The 14,684-nt window shown below is 41.4% G+C and overlaps 1 long non-coding RNA gene across 1 annotated transcript; it reads right to left on the bottom strand.

Moving 5' to 3' along the window:
- Positions 1-3,697: 3,697 nt before the first annotated feature.
- On the bottom strand, positions 3,698-4,449 carry LOC136751756 (uncharacterized). The gene is made up of 3 exons (XR_010817056.1): positions 4,275-4,449; positions 4,033-4,137; positions 3,698-3,747 (listed from the first exon to the last, which is right to left on the bottom strand). It is a non-coding gene; the product is annotated as an uncharacterized LOC136751756 (long non-coding RNA).
- Between the last annotated feature and the right edge of the window lie 10,235 nt (positions 4,450-14,684).

The following is a 14,684-nucleotide window of genomic DNA, read 5'->3' as shown; positions in this document are numbered from 1 at the left end:
TAAAACAAAATGAACCTGTTTAATGTGGTATTTTGTGCATCCTACACAGTTACGAAGGCGCACACTGAATTAATACATCAATTGGGGCATTATTGACTCAATCAATCAAGTTTGCATATATTATTAATCAAAATAAGAGCCGTCTTACCAGCAGCGAGACTCCATTAAACTGCTGCGGACTCAGCGAAGCAACACAAAATGGATGAAGGAAAGGAATGTAACCCTTTAAATGCCAGGTTGCAATTAGTAACTTTTAACCAGTGATTTCAGCATGAATTTAACAGTAACAAGACAAAATTAAGTCCGTTACACATGCTGTTCACAAACTAAATTGGTTCCTTTTGTGCCTACCTGTAAATGATCTGAATCAATACATTTTAGCCGGACACATACATTGAACTGAATGCATTTGTCTCACACTCTCTCTCTCTCTCTCTCTCTCTCTCTCTCTCTCTCACTGACTAGGAAGAGTGAACCAATGTTTGTGTAAAGCATTAAGTGTAAGACACAGACTTTGGTAATGTGACCTTATAAACGAGTGGAGTTAGTGATTCATGTCTTTGTTTAAACAGGACCAGGCAATAAACACTGGACAAGTCACACATAAGCACTACTACACACTGTGTAGCTTACTGGTGACGTGTGTGTTAAGTATGTAACTGATGCTTCATTGAGTTCATGCTGACAATAACGGGGCTGCTGTCCTCTGGAGCTGTAGAGCCCTGTGCCCTCAGATCAGTGTGCTGCTATGGCTCTCCATCCTGAGGAGCGCAGGGTGCAGCTCTGAGTGATGATCATTTCCACAGCAGTGACTGCATCGCTGTCTCATCAGGTGACCAGGCGGAGACACTGGAGCCACTGGAGCGGCACTGTGCCGCCCAGCTGAGTGTGCTGGCGTGGCTCTCCGTGGCGAGGACGGCAGCGCTGCTGCTCTGTGTGGCCCTGCTGGCTGTGATCTACTGCAGAGGACCTGAGTGCTGAGGGCTGATCTGATCTGGGACCCAGAGGAAATACAGGGGCCCCGAACACCAGGGGCCGAGCAGAGCCACTGGACCTGCACCTGCACACGCCTCCCTCTTCTGGTTTCCTTTATTGCAGGCTTTGTTTTAATCTTTTTACACTTAATAAAATGAACCATTGAAAACAAAACTCCTGACACAGTGTGACTGGCACTGCGCTGCCTGTGTGAATGAGGAGATGAGTGCTGGAGTCAGTCCGTCAGTCCTGGGACCCAGGCTGGGTGAGTCACAGTGCTCTGGGCTGAGGAGAAAGGGAGGACGAGCCTTCTTCACCTCTGTGCACAACATGTCCAACCACACAGCCTGCACTCTGCCCTGAAGCCCTGCAGACTCTGCTCCTTCCTCACACCCCGGGCTGTGGCGCTGTGTGGCTCACATCTCCTCACTGCAGAGTCCAGGCCGCACAGTGAGAACGCACTCTGCTCTCATGAGCCGCAGGATTGGTCTCATTGTCATTGCACTGGCATTTTATAAAGTCTGCTTCTTCCTTTAATGACATGATACTGAAATTAATAAGAGTGTCATTGTTAGTGCTTTACACTGACGTTAGTCCACTATAGTCAGTGTGTGAGAGAGTGTGTGACACAGACCCAGAGCCGCGTTACTTCCTGTGTCTGTACTGAGAGAGTGAAGGACTTGAGCTGCATGATGTGTGAGCAGCTCCAGTGTAACATTTTCCTTTAACACATTTGAACCTCTTTCTCTTCAAAGACACTCATGTGATGTTTTTAACTGACAGCTGTAGCAACACAGGCCCTCATTTCCTTCATGACATGTTATTAGTGCTGCGTTATTTATTTGTACTGTATTGTTGATGAACATGGACGACAAACCTCAGCAGCTTCAGTGCTTCAGGATGACTGTCTTCAGGTCACACAGCGTCACTCTTTATTGTGTTTATAGGTGCAGGACATTGAATACAAACATATTTGTATTGATAGTTAATATTTATTATAAATAGCACACACAGTGGGGCAGTACTAAGAAGGTGAACAGTTGTAAATGTCCACACATGTAGGAACACACTGTGGCCACTTGTTACAAGTTCATTATCATTAAGATATAAAATAGTTAATTGACTGTGTCTGATGCAGGAGCTGGTCTGGCCGGCCTGTCTCACAGTCACTGCAGGGTTTAACCCCCAGGGCGCTCAGTCCCATTGCTGAGCTCTGACATCAGCATACAGCACATGTGGGTCCGTCTCTCGCCTCCTTCTCCCAGGATGCACTGCTCTGTTGGCAGTGAACTTCAGGGCAGCGTAATTCATCAGCTCTGTGTCCTGATTCTGTGGACAAAATATGTGAGATTGAAGCAAATTTCTAAAGAATTTCAATACACACCAGGTATCTGTAAAATGAAATGTATAAAGTACTGTGGATTGAAATTAAAAGGGCCAAATTTACTCAGTAACCGACAGACTACAGCAAGTGTTAAATCAGCAAAATAACGGCACTGGAAAGCAGTAAACTATGTTGCCGATTCAACACTTGCCGTGATTTATGCCACTTAAAACATTTCTTCCCAGTCGAGTCTCATGCTGAAAAGAGAGGCGAGTGATGGGTAATTTGCCGCAGGTGTAATGGACGTTGATCATGAAAGTGTCATTAGAAGAGAGGAGCTGTGAGCACGGTGCACGGATTGAGGCTCCACTCAGAGATGAGGCGTGTGAGGTGGGTATCACATGACATGAAGGATATATAGGTGGTGGATTCACTTTTAAAGCCTTTACTCAAAGTATTGGAGATGACAGATACAAAAAGTGTTTCCTCTCTCTCTCTCCCCCCCCACCCCCCCTTCACAAAAACTCAAGGACAACCGTACTGATACTGGTACAGTTAACACTACATATAATTTAAATTCACTAGTATATTTTTATATTAAGAATGTTATTACTACTATTATATACCTAGCTTTATAATTGTTATTTTTTTAATTTCTATTAACAAATTCAAAGGCTGTTCTTACACCTGATGGACGAGTGATCACTGGAAATATTATGGCTATGGATGATGCCCCTTGTCATACTGCCTTAGTGCCTTTATTACGTAAATGACAATGCCACTGTTTAAGAAAATATACACTTTTGTAATGCATACAAAATAGAAAAATCAGTTTATGTATAAATACTCTGCAAATCATGTTTTTTGTTGAATGTCCAATTGTGCAAGTAAACTGGTACCTTAAATCTGTTAATTATAATTAACAGATTAACAGTAAATTAAATTAACAGATTAACATTCAATTAAGTAATTACTTATTTGAATGGAACTGCTTTGATTTTGGATTCTTAAATCAACTGTGAGTAAGTCTTCCTAAAAGCGTGAATTGTGCAGCTAAAAGTGTGGATTAAAAATCTTTAAAAGTGGATTATGTAGCTAAAGGCTCAGATTATGTATCTAAAAGTGTGGATTATGTCATCAATGCATGTGTCCACACTCCCCATCGTGATCAGCGAAGCCACTCAGACTCTTTAGTTTGTGGATTCGTAAATATAATCAACTGAAAGATCAAAGGAATAGAAACGTTTAATCAGAAAATATACAATGAAAGACAGCCGGAGACAATTGCATATTGAAATGGACCCTGAACAATATGACAATATCAACTGTCAGTTTTCAGCTTGCAGTGACAGAAGCAGCACAGCATTGACACTGTAGTAGCACAGCTGCGGGGTTTACCTGGTGACTGGTGCGGGTCTTTACTGCATCAGGAGAGGACTGTGGATCTCCTGAGAGGAAGAGGAAGGACAGAGAACACATTCATCCCGCTCTGTAATTCCTCTCCAGTCGCCTTTAGTCTCCTCTTCATGTCTGCCTATCATGTCTAACAAAGTGTCATCAGTGGGAATTATAACAGGATGAACACCAGGCAATTAGAAATGAACACTCTCTGTATGTAAGGATATGTGGGAGATTGCAGTGAGAAGAACAGAGTGTGTGTTCAGTGTTTTTATTCACATTAATATCACTGTGATGATCTCTTTAGTGTGTGCTGCCGTGTGCTGCCAGCTCACCTGCGCAGCGTGTGTTCCTGGTGCAGACGAGGACAGCGATCACCAGCACACACACAGCGCTTGACACCCCCAAGGCCAGGACAAGGGCGTTGAGGCTGGCTTGTCCTGCGGTGTAAAATAGTAGACCTTTAGCAGCATACTATTTGATAACCTTATAATTACAATGGTTTAGATATATGTAAGACCTCATATATGTTTACTATATATCTCATATACGTAGTCTAGATGGCAGCATCACTTACTTTGACAGCCGGAAGTCCCGCCCTCCCGCTGTACCATAGACCGTAAGTCCCAATTAGCTGTCAGACATCTTGGATATCGGCCATCTTGGATGTAAGGTCACAGGTCATCTGGTAAGATGGTAGCCATTTTGTTAGGATGACATCCATCATGGTGAGGGTCCAAGGGTACCTCACCCTGCTGGTGTGGAGATGTAATGTTTAATAGCATAAACTGTGTTTTTAAGGTTCTAATGTTTTATGATACTGTGTTGGTAAATTGAAAAATAAGAAAAATAAGAAAAGTTTTAAATACATCATTATATCATGATATCATTAAACAATATAACCTAATATATATATGACGAAGTTTCTTTGCGCAATGTAATAATATTATTATTATTATTATTATTATTATTATTATTATTATTATTATTATTATTATTAATAATAATAATAATAATAATAATAATAATAATAATAATAATCTGTACTAAACCCTCATGTATACAGATTTTATTTAGTGTAATATATAATAGTACAAGAAATATAAGTATTATACAGTATGCTAAAATATACATGGTAAATGTATCATAAGAAATACGATAAATACTTCAAAATAGATGGTTAAATCATAGAAAACATGCTAAATTATAGCGAATGTGTGTAGGGTATTTTTCTGATGTGACAAGAGTGAATATAATGGAATAATAACAATTCAAATAATAGATACTAAAGCTAAATATGATACTAAAGTATATATGAATGTAATGTAGTCAATGTATTATCATTAGCAGAACAGGTATAAGTATTAGTATAATACAGTATTATAAGGGGAATTCAAATAATATATGATATTAGGACCGCAATGGAAAATCCCAGCACAACACGGCAATGCACAGAGTCTGACCATCGGGCTGAAAACAATTTAACTTTGGGAACCGTGACCACTGATTGGTTAATAAGAATAATAAAGTTATTGTAAGAGAACAAGACTCTGCACGTTTTGACACGCAGACTAATAATAATCAATGATGAAATAACACTGATAAGGTACTGTTGATATACAAATTAAATAATCAATTAAAATATGCATTTACCTGCAATGTCCAGCCGTGTCCCGTTGCCAAACAGGATCTGCCCACATGTGGCCACAGCACAGTAGTAAGTCCCAGCGTCAGAGGAGCGGAGGTTCCTCTTGGGGAGCTCATAGACACAGCCCTGTGCAGGAAGCCCAGGCTCAGAGCTGCTCTCACACGGATCACTCCTGTTCCCATGGGTGTAAATGAGTCCTGGAAGGGCTTCTCCTGAGCCATGCCTGAACCAATGAACACTGTGCTCTCCTGCACAGGTCTCAGTGTGTATTGTACACTGCAGAGTCACACTGTCTCCTGGCTGGACGGGGACAGACGCCGGCTGCTGCTCCACTCTCCTGCTGATGGACCCTGAGCCTGAGAGAGTGACAATATGGTTTACAGTAACACATTCATCAGTAGTGTAAGGGTTAATATACAGTTGAGATTGTGTTATATAAAGTAATCTGAATCTTTACATCCTGACGTAGCTGTTTTCTCAATTATTTGGCCAATTTCTTTTTATAAACACAATTAATCTATAAACTTATCTAAACATGTCTCATCTTTTCTGGCTTTGCCAGCTCTTTCCGCCACTTAAAATATATTTGTATCTTGTATTCGTTCAGTTATTTTTATTATGAATTATTTTAAGACATGGAGCTAATTTGCGTATTATGTTAGTGTGGCCTTTATAAAGAATATCTAGAAGGCATTTACTTTATATATTTATTAATGACTGTATATTATTATTATTATTATTATTATTATTATTATTATTATTATTATTATTATTATATTACTCAATACATTAGTTTTTGCATCATGAGAAGCACTGCAGCTTTGAGTATTGTTCTTTGCATGTATTTATGAATTGTGAAATGAGATCCTAGTCTTTTTGACAGAAACACACGGGTGAGAGATCTGTACTGCAGCAGGCAACTCAATCTGCCTCCAGCGCTGCATCTAGTGACACACAGCCAAACACAAGCAATGCTTTTATAGGGAGAATATTTGGACAGTCCTGTAATACCTTTCTTTATGATATTGTGAGCGGACGGCCTTTTAGAGATGATGCCGCATAAATATTATCACTGTAACTCAATGTAAATCCAGTAGTAGTGATTTGCTGGACTTACCTTTCAGTCGTATTGAAGTTCCAGATCCGAATCTCACTGATGTGTCCCTGATTCCTCCACAGTAGTATCTGGCAACGTCTGACGCTTCAATGTTGGAAATGTTGAGATTAAAAGAATCACCACTTCTATCTATTGCACGGCGCTTGTTGTTGTCAAACCCTCCATGAAATGAAGCTGCATTATTTTTAAATGAAACTATGGATTTTGGAGGTTCTCCAGATGGTTGCTTGATCCAGACCAATAAATGGCTTGAGTAACGCTCAGGAACGCTGCAGCTCAGGGTAACTGAACCTCCGAGCTCCACTGTCACCGAGGAAGGGGACTGAGCAAACAGCTGACAGAGAAGCAGACCTGGAAAACACAGGGAGTCGGGCAGGGAGGACGACATACAGCTCCATCTGAACACGACCTCCTGCTCTCAAATACTGCATCTCAACGAGTATCAATAAATAAAGCAACTGAAAGAACATATTGAAACACAAGCTAAAGAAATACCAGCAATATGTTTACATTGACCGAATCATCTGCAATTTATTATAATTTATTTTACACTAGGATTATCTGATTTTTAGTTTATCCAACACATATTAAATGTATACTAATGGAAAGTAGTTTTTTGCTATTAAATGCTTTACTGTTTTTGAAATGTGTTGTTTCACTGAGGACTGTCATACAGATTTGTGAACAACACTAAGCCTTACCTGCTTTAGAGCAAAATGAAAGGAGAAATAAGATTATGTTCATTGTACTCTGTTAGAGTTTGTCTTCTCTATTTGTTCTTCTCAATGAAGTGTTCTGTCTGAACTGAAGATTACAAATCTATAGATGAAAGGACTGAGCACATTAGACTGTCATTTGATTGGCTACTAAGCGGTTCAGTTACAATGCTATGTATAGACATCTCAAAGACTATTCGCCTCTTGCAGATCTATGCTCAGAAGGGGGGCTTGTGTTCATATGCTCTCATAATCACAAGTGTGAAATATCTCATTCACTCACTCTGTAATTAGACTATACTGGTGCTAATGTGTACAGTGTCCGTATGTCTTTTTTTTTTGCATGAACCCCAATAAGGAGATGTTTCCTGCTAGGTCTTAGTTTTGGTGCATGTAGAGGCTGTGAGTCTGTCTTCATGGGCTGAGATATTGTATGAGCGCTCTTTGTGTTGTATCTTGTCCTTGTCCTTTTTCACAAACTGTTTGTCCGTTCTTGACTCCAGACTGTGACTTCTGTGTTTTACTTATTGCTACAACATATAGTTCTGAGGTTTAGGTTATACATGAGCCAAACCAAGGTGCTGACAGGGGTGTTAATAAGGGAGCTGACTCTATGGTGTTAACAAGGGTGCTGGACTCTATGGTCCAAGTGTTATTTATGAATATGAATATGAATATGAATGCAGAAATTTAAACTCGCTCCATATCAGGAAACAAAAACCAAATAAAAGAAGCAGAAATCTTGGCAAAGGCTTATGGTATCTGTTGTCTGTATTAAACTACATGAACATTGAACGACAACCTTACTGTTATAAATGAAGGAGGGGATTGGCCGCATAAAAAATGACTGGCGGTTATTCCAATGACCAATGCCAGTGCTTTTAATCCTGTGTGGGCGTGGCCTGTGTGGGTGAGTGGGTTTCATAATAAACCTACACTACATTTAAGCTCTGTGCGTCTGACGACAGCAGCACGTACACAAGCACGTGTGCGCACATCCTCTACATGAAGAACATATAACATAGCATGAAAACTCATATCTTTTTTACGGAAGAAAACTAATATTATTACTCAAATTAAACCTCTAACGTGTTATATTAACTCATTATTGAGACATAATATTATTACAGTAGTGCGTTCCCATCTGTATTTCAGTCCTCCAGCCCCAAGAGGCCAATATAGGTCTACATTAAGACACCTCTTGAACAATCATTAACAGTCTCATTTTGATAGTCACTCACAGGTCACACATGAGCAAGGTCAATACAAGGAGCACATACATAGCTAAAATGTAAAGAAAGTTATTTTATTTGTTGAATTCAGTATTATTTAGACAATGAAAACATTTTTAAAATAGCAGTATGTTTTGCTGTATGCTGCAAGATATGCTTATCATTGGAATATCAAATAATAGATTTTGACAAACATAGGCTCGTCTACCCTGTCATGTTCAGCTGGGAAATAAGTGCTCCGCCCTCAATATCATTCAACACTTTATGTTGGTTTTTACTTTAATTTGTCACTTGTCGGTATATATTTGTCTTTTTGCAAGTTGACTTTCAAGGTAAATGATGCAAAATAAATGTTTTACTTGCAGAGAATAACTTCAAACAATTGTAACCCCTATTTCAGTGTATAATAGATTCAGGGTATCTTAGGTTCGATAGGAGACTGGTTGTGCAAGTTGTGTTCCTGTTCCTTTTCAATCTTACATTTTAACACTTTGCATAACTTCTTAATTCACTAACACAGCGACTGACGTTGCTTTTTTCAGATCTATCCACCCCTTTGCAAAACCATGAAACACTGCACCTCGTCTCCCTTTCAGATCAGAACATACAATAAAGTCTGTTAATCTAATCACCTGTAATCAAACATTATTTTCCTCTCTCCCTTTCAAAAGATCCCTCTTAACTTCAGACTCGCTTGTCAACATCTGTATACCACAGATCATTAGCGCGGGTTTTTCACACATCGAATCACCACAAAATGGCGGATTCTCTACCTTTGTTCAAAGCACATGCAAACTCAAACAAACGATGAATCAAATGATTTCCTCGCCATTTCTGGCTGCTTCTATAATACCTCAATCCCCAAGACTTCAGGTTAATTCTGGTTTGTAAACACATATTACAACTTATTTAGTTCCGACATTATTCCTTTAAACAAACAAAAAATAACGTAACCCACCAGAAAATCGTTTCCTGTGCCCAGGATCGATCACCTTGTTGCCTGGTTGCTTCAAATGTATCTAACTTGATTTATCGTTATTTTTATGTATACATTTCTGTATTTTTTTCATTTAGAAAAAAGTAAACCTAAGTATTTATAGCTCCAGTTTCTGTGTCTTATAGGGGTGCTCTGGAAGCTTCTCTTTTCTTTTTTAAGTAAAAATACACATTTATTTGTAAGGCCCTGAACTGCCAGTTTGTGTGCTGGACACAACTGTTTTACACATTATTATTAGCTTATTTAAAACAAGGGCTACACAGTACAATTGATGAATTACAAGTGTATTATTTTACAGGCACAATACAGTAATATGCTTCCACTCTGTTACTGTTGATCTGTTGTCATTTCTTCCGGGTGCCATTGCAGTTGCTGTGTCTTTCTATGATGCAGCACGCAAGAAAGAAAGTGCCAGAAGAGAATTACTCTCATTTCATCAACAAGCATTATACACACTTGAAAACAAACTTAAATCTCATCGAAAGTAAATAGAACACAAACAGGAAAATATTTCAGAGCTAAACAAAAACCTTAATGCTGTGAAGATAAAACGACTACACAATCAGAAAACCTGTCAGTTTCCCCCCGCACTTCTCCAGCTCGCCACCAGAGGTCATCATCACCACAGTTCTAACCCCATGTACCTGTTCTTCCACTTTCCTCAACCAGTGCCCTCTCTCACCTCCCTCAGCTCCCATTCGCTCAGCACTGCCCAGCACCCATTACCTTCCTTCTCCTGCCCTCTGTATGAACCCCCTGGTCACATCTATCATTGCGAAGTCTAGATGCAAGATTTAGCAGATTATGTGAACCATTTTGTTTCTAATGGCGAATCTGCTGTGTCAGGCTAATCAGACAAAGACGTAAGTAGAGTTTAGATCAGGGATGGCGAACTGGTGGCACGCAGAGCTGTATAGGTGGGCACGCCAAGAGCGCGGTTGTGCGTCTTTTTTTGTTTAGTTTCTTGTCAGCCCGCCCCTGAATTGACCTTTCACAAAGCCTCGCCCCAAACAGGCCTTGTCCAATCCTACCTGAGCAGCCGGCCACTGCCTGAAGAAGGTCCGTCCAGCTCTCGGCGTTCAGGCTCACCATGGTGAGACGCTGTGCCTGCGGCCCTACAAACCCGACAGCAGGGACCCTTTTCCAAAGCCCAAAACTCAACAGGAAAGATGCCGGCAGTGGATAAGAGTGTGGGAGGCCCCATTCCCCGCTAAACACCGCGAAGATTAACAGACACACATTTGTCTGCTGAAAGGTGAGCTGGTGGCTGATGATGCTGTCATTGTCCAGCTGACGCCAGTGGCGGGTCTGCACTGCAGGGTTTAGGGGGCTTCCTGGGGCTGCATGGGGGCTGACAGTGTTTTGCGGAGTCACTTCTTCATTCTTCGATTCTTTTGTGGTAATGTTTTTAGGGGGGATGAGTGAAAATACAAGGGGCGGCTGACAGAAATTATTTGTCAGACTATTTGACCGCCATTACTTCATAACAGTGTTATTTTTAGGGGGACTGAGAGAAAATACAGGGGGGTAAAGTCCCCTCAATAGCGTCAGCCATGGACATCAGCTAATTACAGAGACTTCTCTTAGGTTTGTCAACATTTATACGTAATTATTCCTTGGACAACAATGTTGTCTATCAATGATGTTATAGTTATTTGTGCTAACGTGACCATTAATACGACTAACTTGCGTCGGGGCACTCGTAGGCTTGACTTGAACAGTGACTTTCTGCTGAGCTTGAGAGGATGATGTTGACGGATAAGATTTCTATAAAAGCTGTATAAACAGAGCTGACCCAGCAGGGAAGAGTATGGCTGCTCCACAAGGCTGTGCTGGCCGCATGTTAGGATGAGTTTATAGCAGGGCTGGGGAACCTTCTTCCTATCAAGGGCCATTCGAGTGTTTACAATGTATTCATAGGCCACAACCTTAATTAATACACCTGCATCAAAACATGAATACAGATGAAACTTTCATTCTAATGCACGAACAAATCACTTTTTCTAAACTCACACACTGCAGTCAATAATGAATAACTATAGTCTACAATAAGCAAAAAGCTCAATACAATAAGAAAATGAAACCAGTGTAAACGTAAATATTGGAGTAATGCTCAAACGCAATATTTTCTAGTTCAAAAATAACTATTGCATTTATCAGAACATAATTGTACACTAAAGTAAACCTTTTCAAAACTGTAAGCTTGGTTTTCAACATATAGTGCTTGTATTCACTGTAGCTTTGTATTTCAATAAACTATTTACTATAGATTTAGTCTGCATACCTGACAGCTCATACAGTCACACAGGACAGTTTCTGCACTTTCCCTGCATGAGCTCATACCTCACACTGCATTTTGACAGCCTCTCCAGGTGACACTTTTACTCCACGATTATATAGCATCACAATTAATGCTCCTCCACCGATAATGTCCTGAATCATTATTTTGGTGGATGTGCTGGGCATCAGTGGAGTAAAAGCACTCGGTGCCATTTGGACCTGCGTTTCATGCGACGATGACAAAGGGGGGAACAATTGCCACCGTCACGTGACCACGCCACCCCTATTTTATTCCAGTGAGGAGGGGGTCTCACTATTCCCCCCCCTCTCCCCGCGCAGGCTAAAGCAAGATCCCAGAGTCAATATTTGGAATTACATCAAGTTTATTACAATGGTTGCCAGGCGGGGCATGAAGTCCGCCGGCCTAGAAGCCCCATTACCTAGAAATAGAAACACTAAAGCCACCTTTAGTAACAGTCATTTGCGCTAGTTTAAAATTTAAAAGTTTAAAATAACTAATAATTATAACTAATCAAGAAAATCCCCACTACATTTATTCTAAAAGTAAAGCCCGTCTTGGCCACCCCCAAAAATCCAAGTCCCGGAATTAAGGTGCGAATCTGCGGCAAGGAGACTTCTTCACCAATGTCCGTTCAAGCTCATGGCAGGTGGATTCCTAGGAGGCTTGGCAGTACGGGGTCCCCCTCCTACGGTGTCAGCCCCTGGACCAGGCTCTGCAGTGCCACCAACCCTAGGCAGAGAGAAACAAGGACATGACATTCAGAGGGAACGCGTCATTGAGGCCGGGTAAGTGAATCCACACACACTACAGTGGTTACTTTCCCCATTCACGTCCCTCCGCTATCCTTTTCCCCAGCATCTCTCCACAGGTGCACTGCTTTCTGTCTCAGGCCCAGCTGACCACCAGGGGAACACACCGTCTCTACCAGCCCTGTCAGATAAGTAGGAAAAATAGGAAATCAGTCCAGTATCTCTCCTCAATTTAACTTTCCTTTTCTCCTCAGGATACCACATGTTACGCAGAGGCAGCCAGGAGCCAGGAAGGGTGCACAGCAATCATCAGCCAAAACTCAAGGAGAGTTTTCCCAGAAGACATCAGAGTACTTATCCTGCCATGAACAATTCCCCTGTTCCCATCTGCAGCGTCCTCTGTTCCTCAAGGCTGTCTTCTAGGCTTGTTCCCCATTGTCACACACCCTCCTGCCTGGCTCCCCACAGTGCTGTCCTCCTTCCTTCTCAATCCCAGGTCTGCTTCTTCGTCTTCTTCGTCGTGTCTTTTTAGGGCCGATAGCACTGCATGTGTGTGTGTGTGAGTGTGTGTGTGTGTGTGTGTGTGTGTGTGTGTGTGTGTGTGTGTGTGTGTGTGTGTGTGTGTGAGAGCGTGTGTGTGTGTGTGTGTGTGTGTGTGTGAGCGTGTGTGTGTGTGTGTGAGCGTGTGTGTGTGTGTGTGTGTGAGCGTGTGTGTGTGTGTGAGCATGCGTGTGTGTGTGTGTCTGTGTGTGTGTGAGCGTGTGTGTGTGAGTGTGTGTGTGAGCGTGTGTGCTGTGTGTCTGTGTGTGTGTGAGCGTGTGTGTGTGAGTGTGTGTGTGAGCGTGTGTGCTGTGTGTGTGTGTGCTGTGTCCTTGGTCCTTGATAGATAGGGATCACATTTCATTCTTTCTACTCTATTTAAGCAATTTATATACTCCTTTAGAATGAGACACATCTGGAAAGTTATTGTGTGAGGAGAAAAGTAAGTATGTAAATAAATAAATAATATATATGTATATATCTTAGGAACCATTTACTTTTACCTGAAATATGTATATCTGTGTACAGTAGTAGTTTATCAGTCCCAGGGTGAAAAGGTTCAGGTCCTCAGTCTCTCAGTAGGACGTTCCCTTCAGACCTGAAATAAGTCTGGTTGCTCTCCTCTGAACTGCCTCTAGAGCAGCGATATCTTTCTTGAAGCTCTAACTAACCTTGTTCTCAATTCTACACTTTTGACAATATACCCTAGCATTGTGTTTGCCTTTTTTATTGCTTCCTGTTAAGGTACACACTGTGTCTGTGTGCAGAGGACTGTGTACCTGTGACTCTGTGTCTGTGTGCAGAGGACTGTGTACCTGTGACTCTGTGTCTGTGGGTAGAGGACTGTGTACCTGTGACTCTGTGTCTGTGGGCAGAGGACTGTGTACCTGTGACTCTGTGTCTGTGTACCTGTGACTCTGTGTCTGTGGGCAGAGGACTGTGTACCTGTGACTCTGTGTCTGTGGGCAGGGGCTACAGGTAAATAATCAGTGCCAGTAACCATTAGACTGTATTCACATTAAACACATTAATACGTTAAATTTCAGATATTATTCCAGTGATAGATAACATCTTCAATGAGAGGTTATTGTTAATATACAGTATATGTGTCTTTTGCAATGCACAATCAATGTGAAGCGAGGTGTGGTACAGGAGAGAAGAACCCAGGTGCGGAGGTGTATAGAGTGGTCAAGCAAGCAAGGGGTCAAGGGCCAGAGACAGGAACAATGGAGAAGAGGCAAGAAGAGTAGCCGACGAGGCAGGCGAAAGCTCAGGTCGATCAGGCAAACAATCCAGAGAGGGCAGCCAGGAATCAAACACACTTGTTAAAGACTAACCACCTCCTGTTCTCACTACAACTAGGATGACACTCAGGATTGCCTTTTTATCTAAATATCTTTCACATGTCAATGAAATCCTAAACCAAACCATTCAGTTCCACTTTAATATTTTACTTGCATCCATTGATCTCATATCAATATAGTATTTAAATACTCTTTATGTACGTAAGTGTTAGTGGAAGAGTGGGGCTTTGCTCTGGGTTACAGTTAAAATTAGGGCTAAGCTGGGTGTTGCTGATTATTCGCTCCACCAGTAGGGCTCAGAGGACGTGCAGAAGACAGGAGTCTGTCCTGCACACACCATTCATTTAAAAAGGCACTGGAACATGTGTTTCCTGGAGGGCTG

This window comes from Amia ocellicauda, chromosome 6 (assembly GCF_036373705.1).
Source record: "Amia ocellicauda isolate fAmiCal2 chromosome 6, fAmiCal2.hap1, whole genome shotgun sequence".
NCBI lineage: Eukaryota > Metazoa > Chordata > Actinopteri > Amiiformes > Amiidae > Amia > Amia ocellicauda.
The sequence above is the reverse complement of the archived record's forward strand: the minus strand, read 5'-3'. Positions and strand labels throughout refer to the sequence as shown.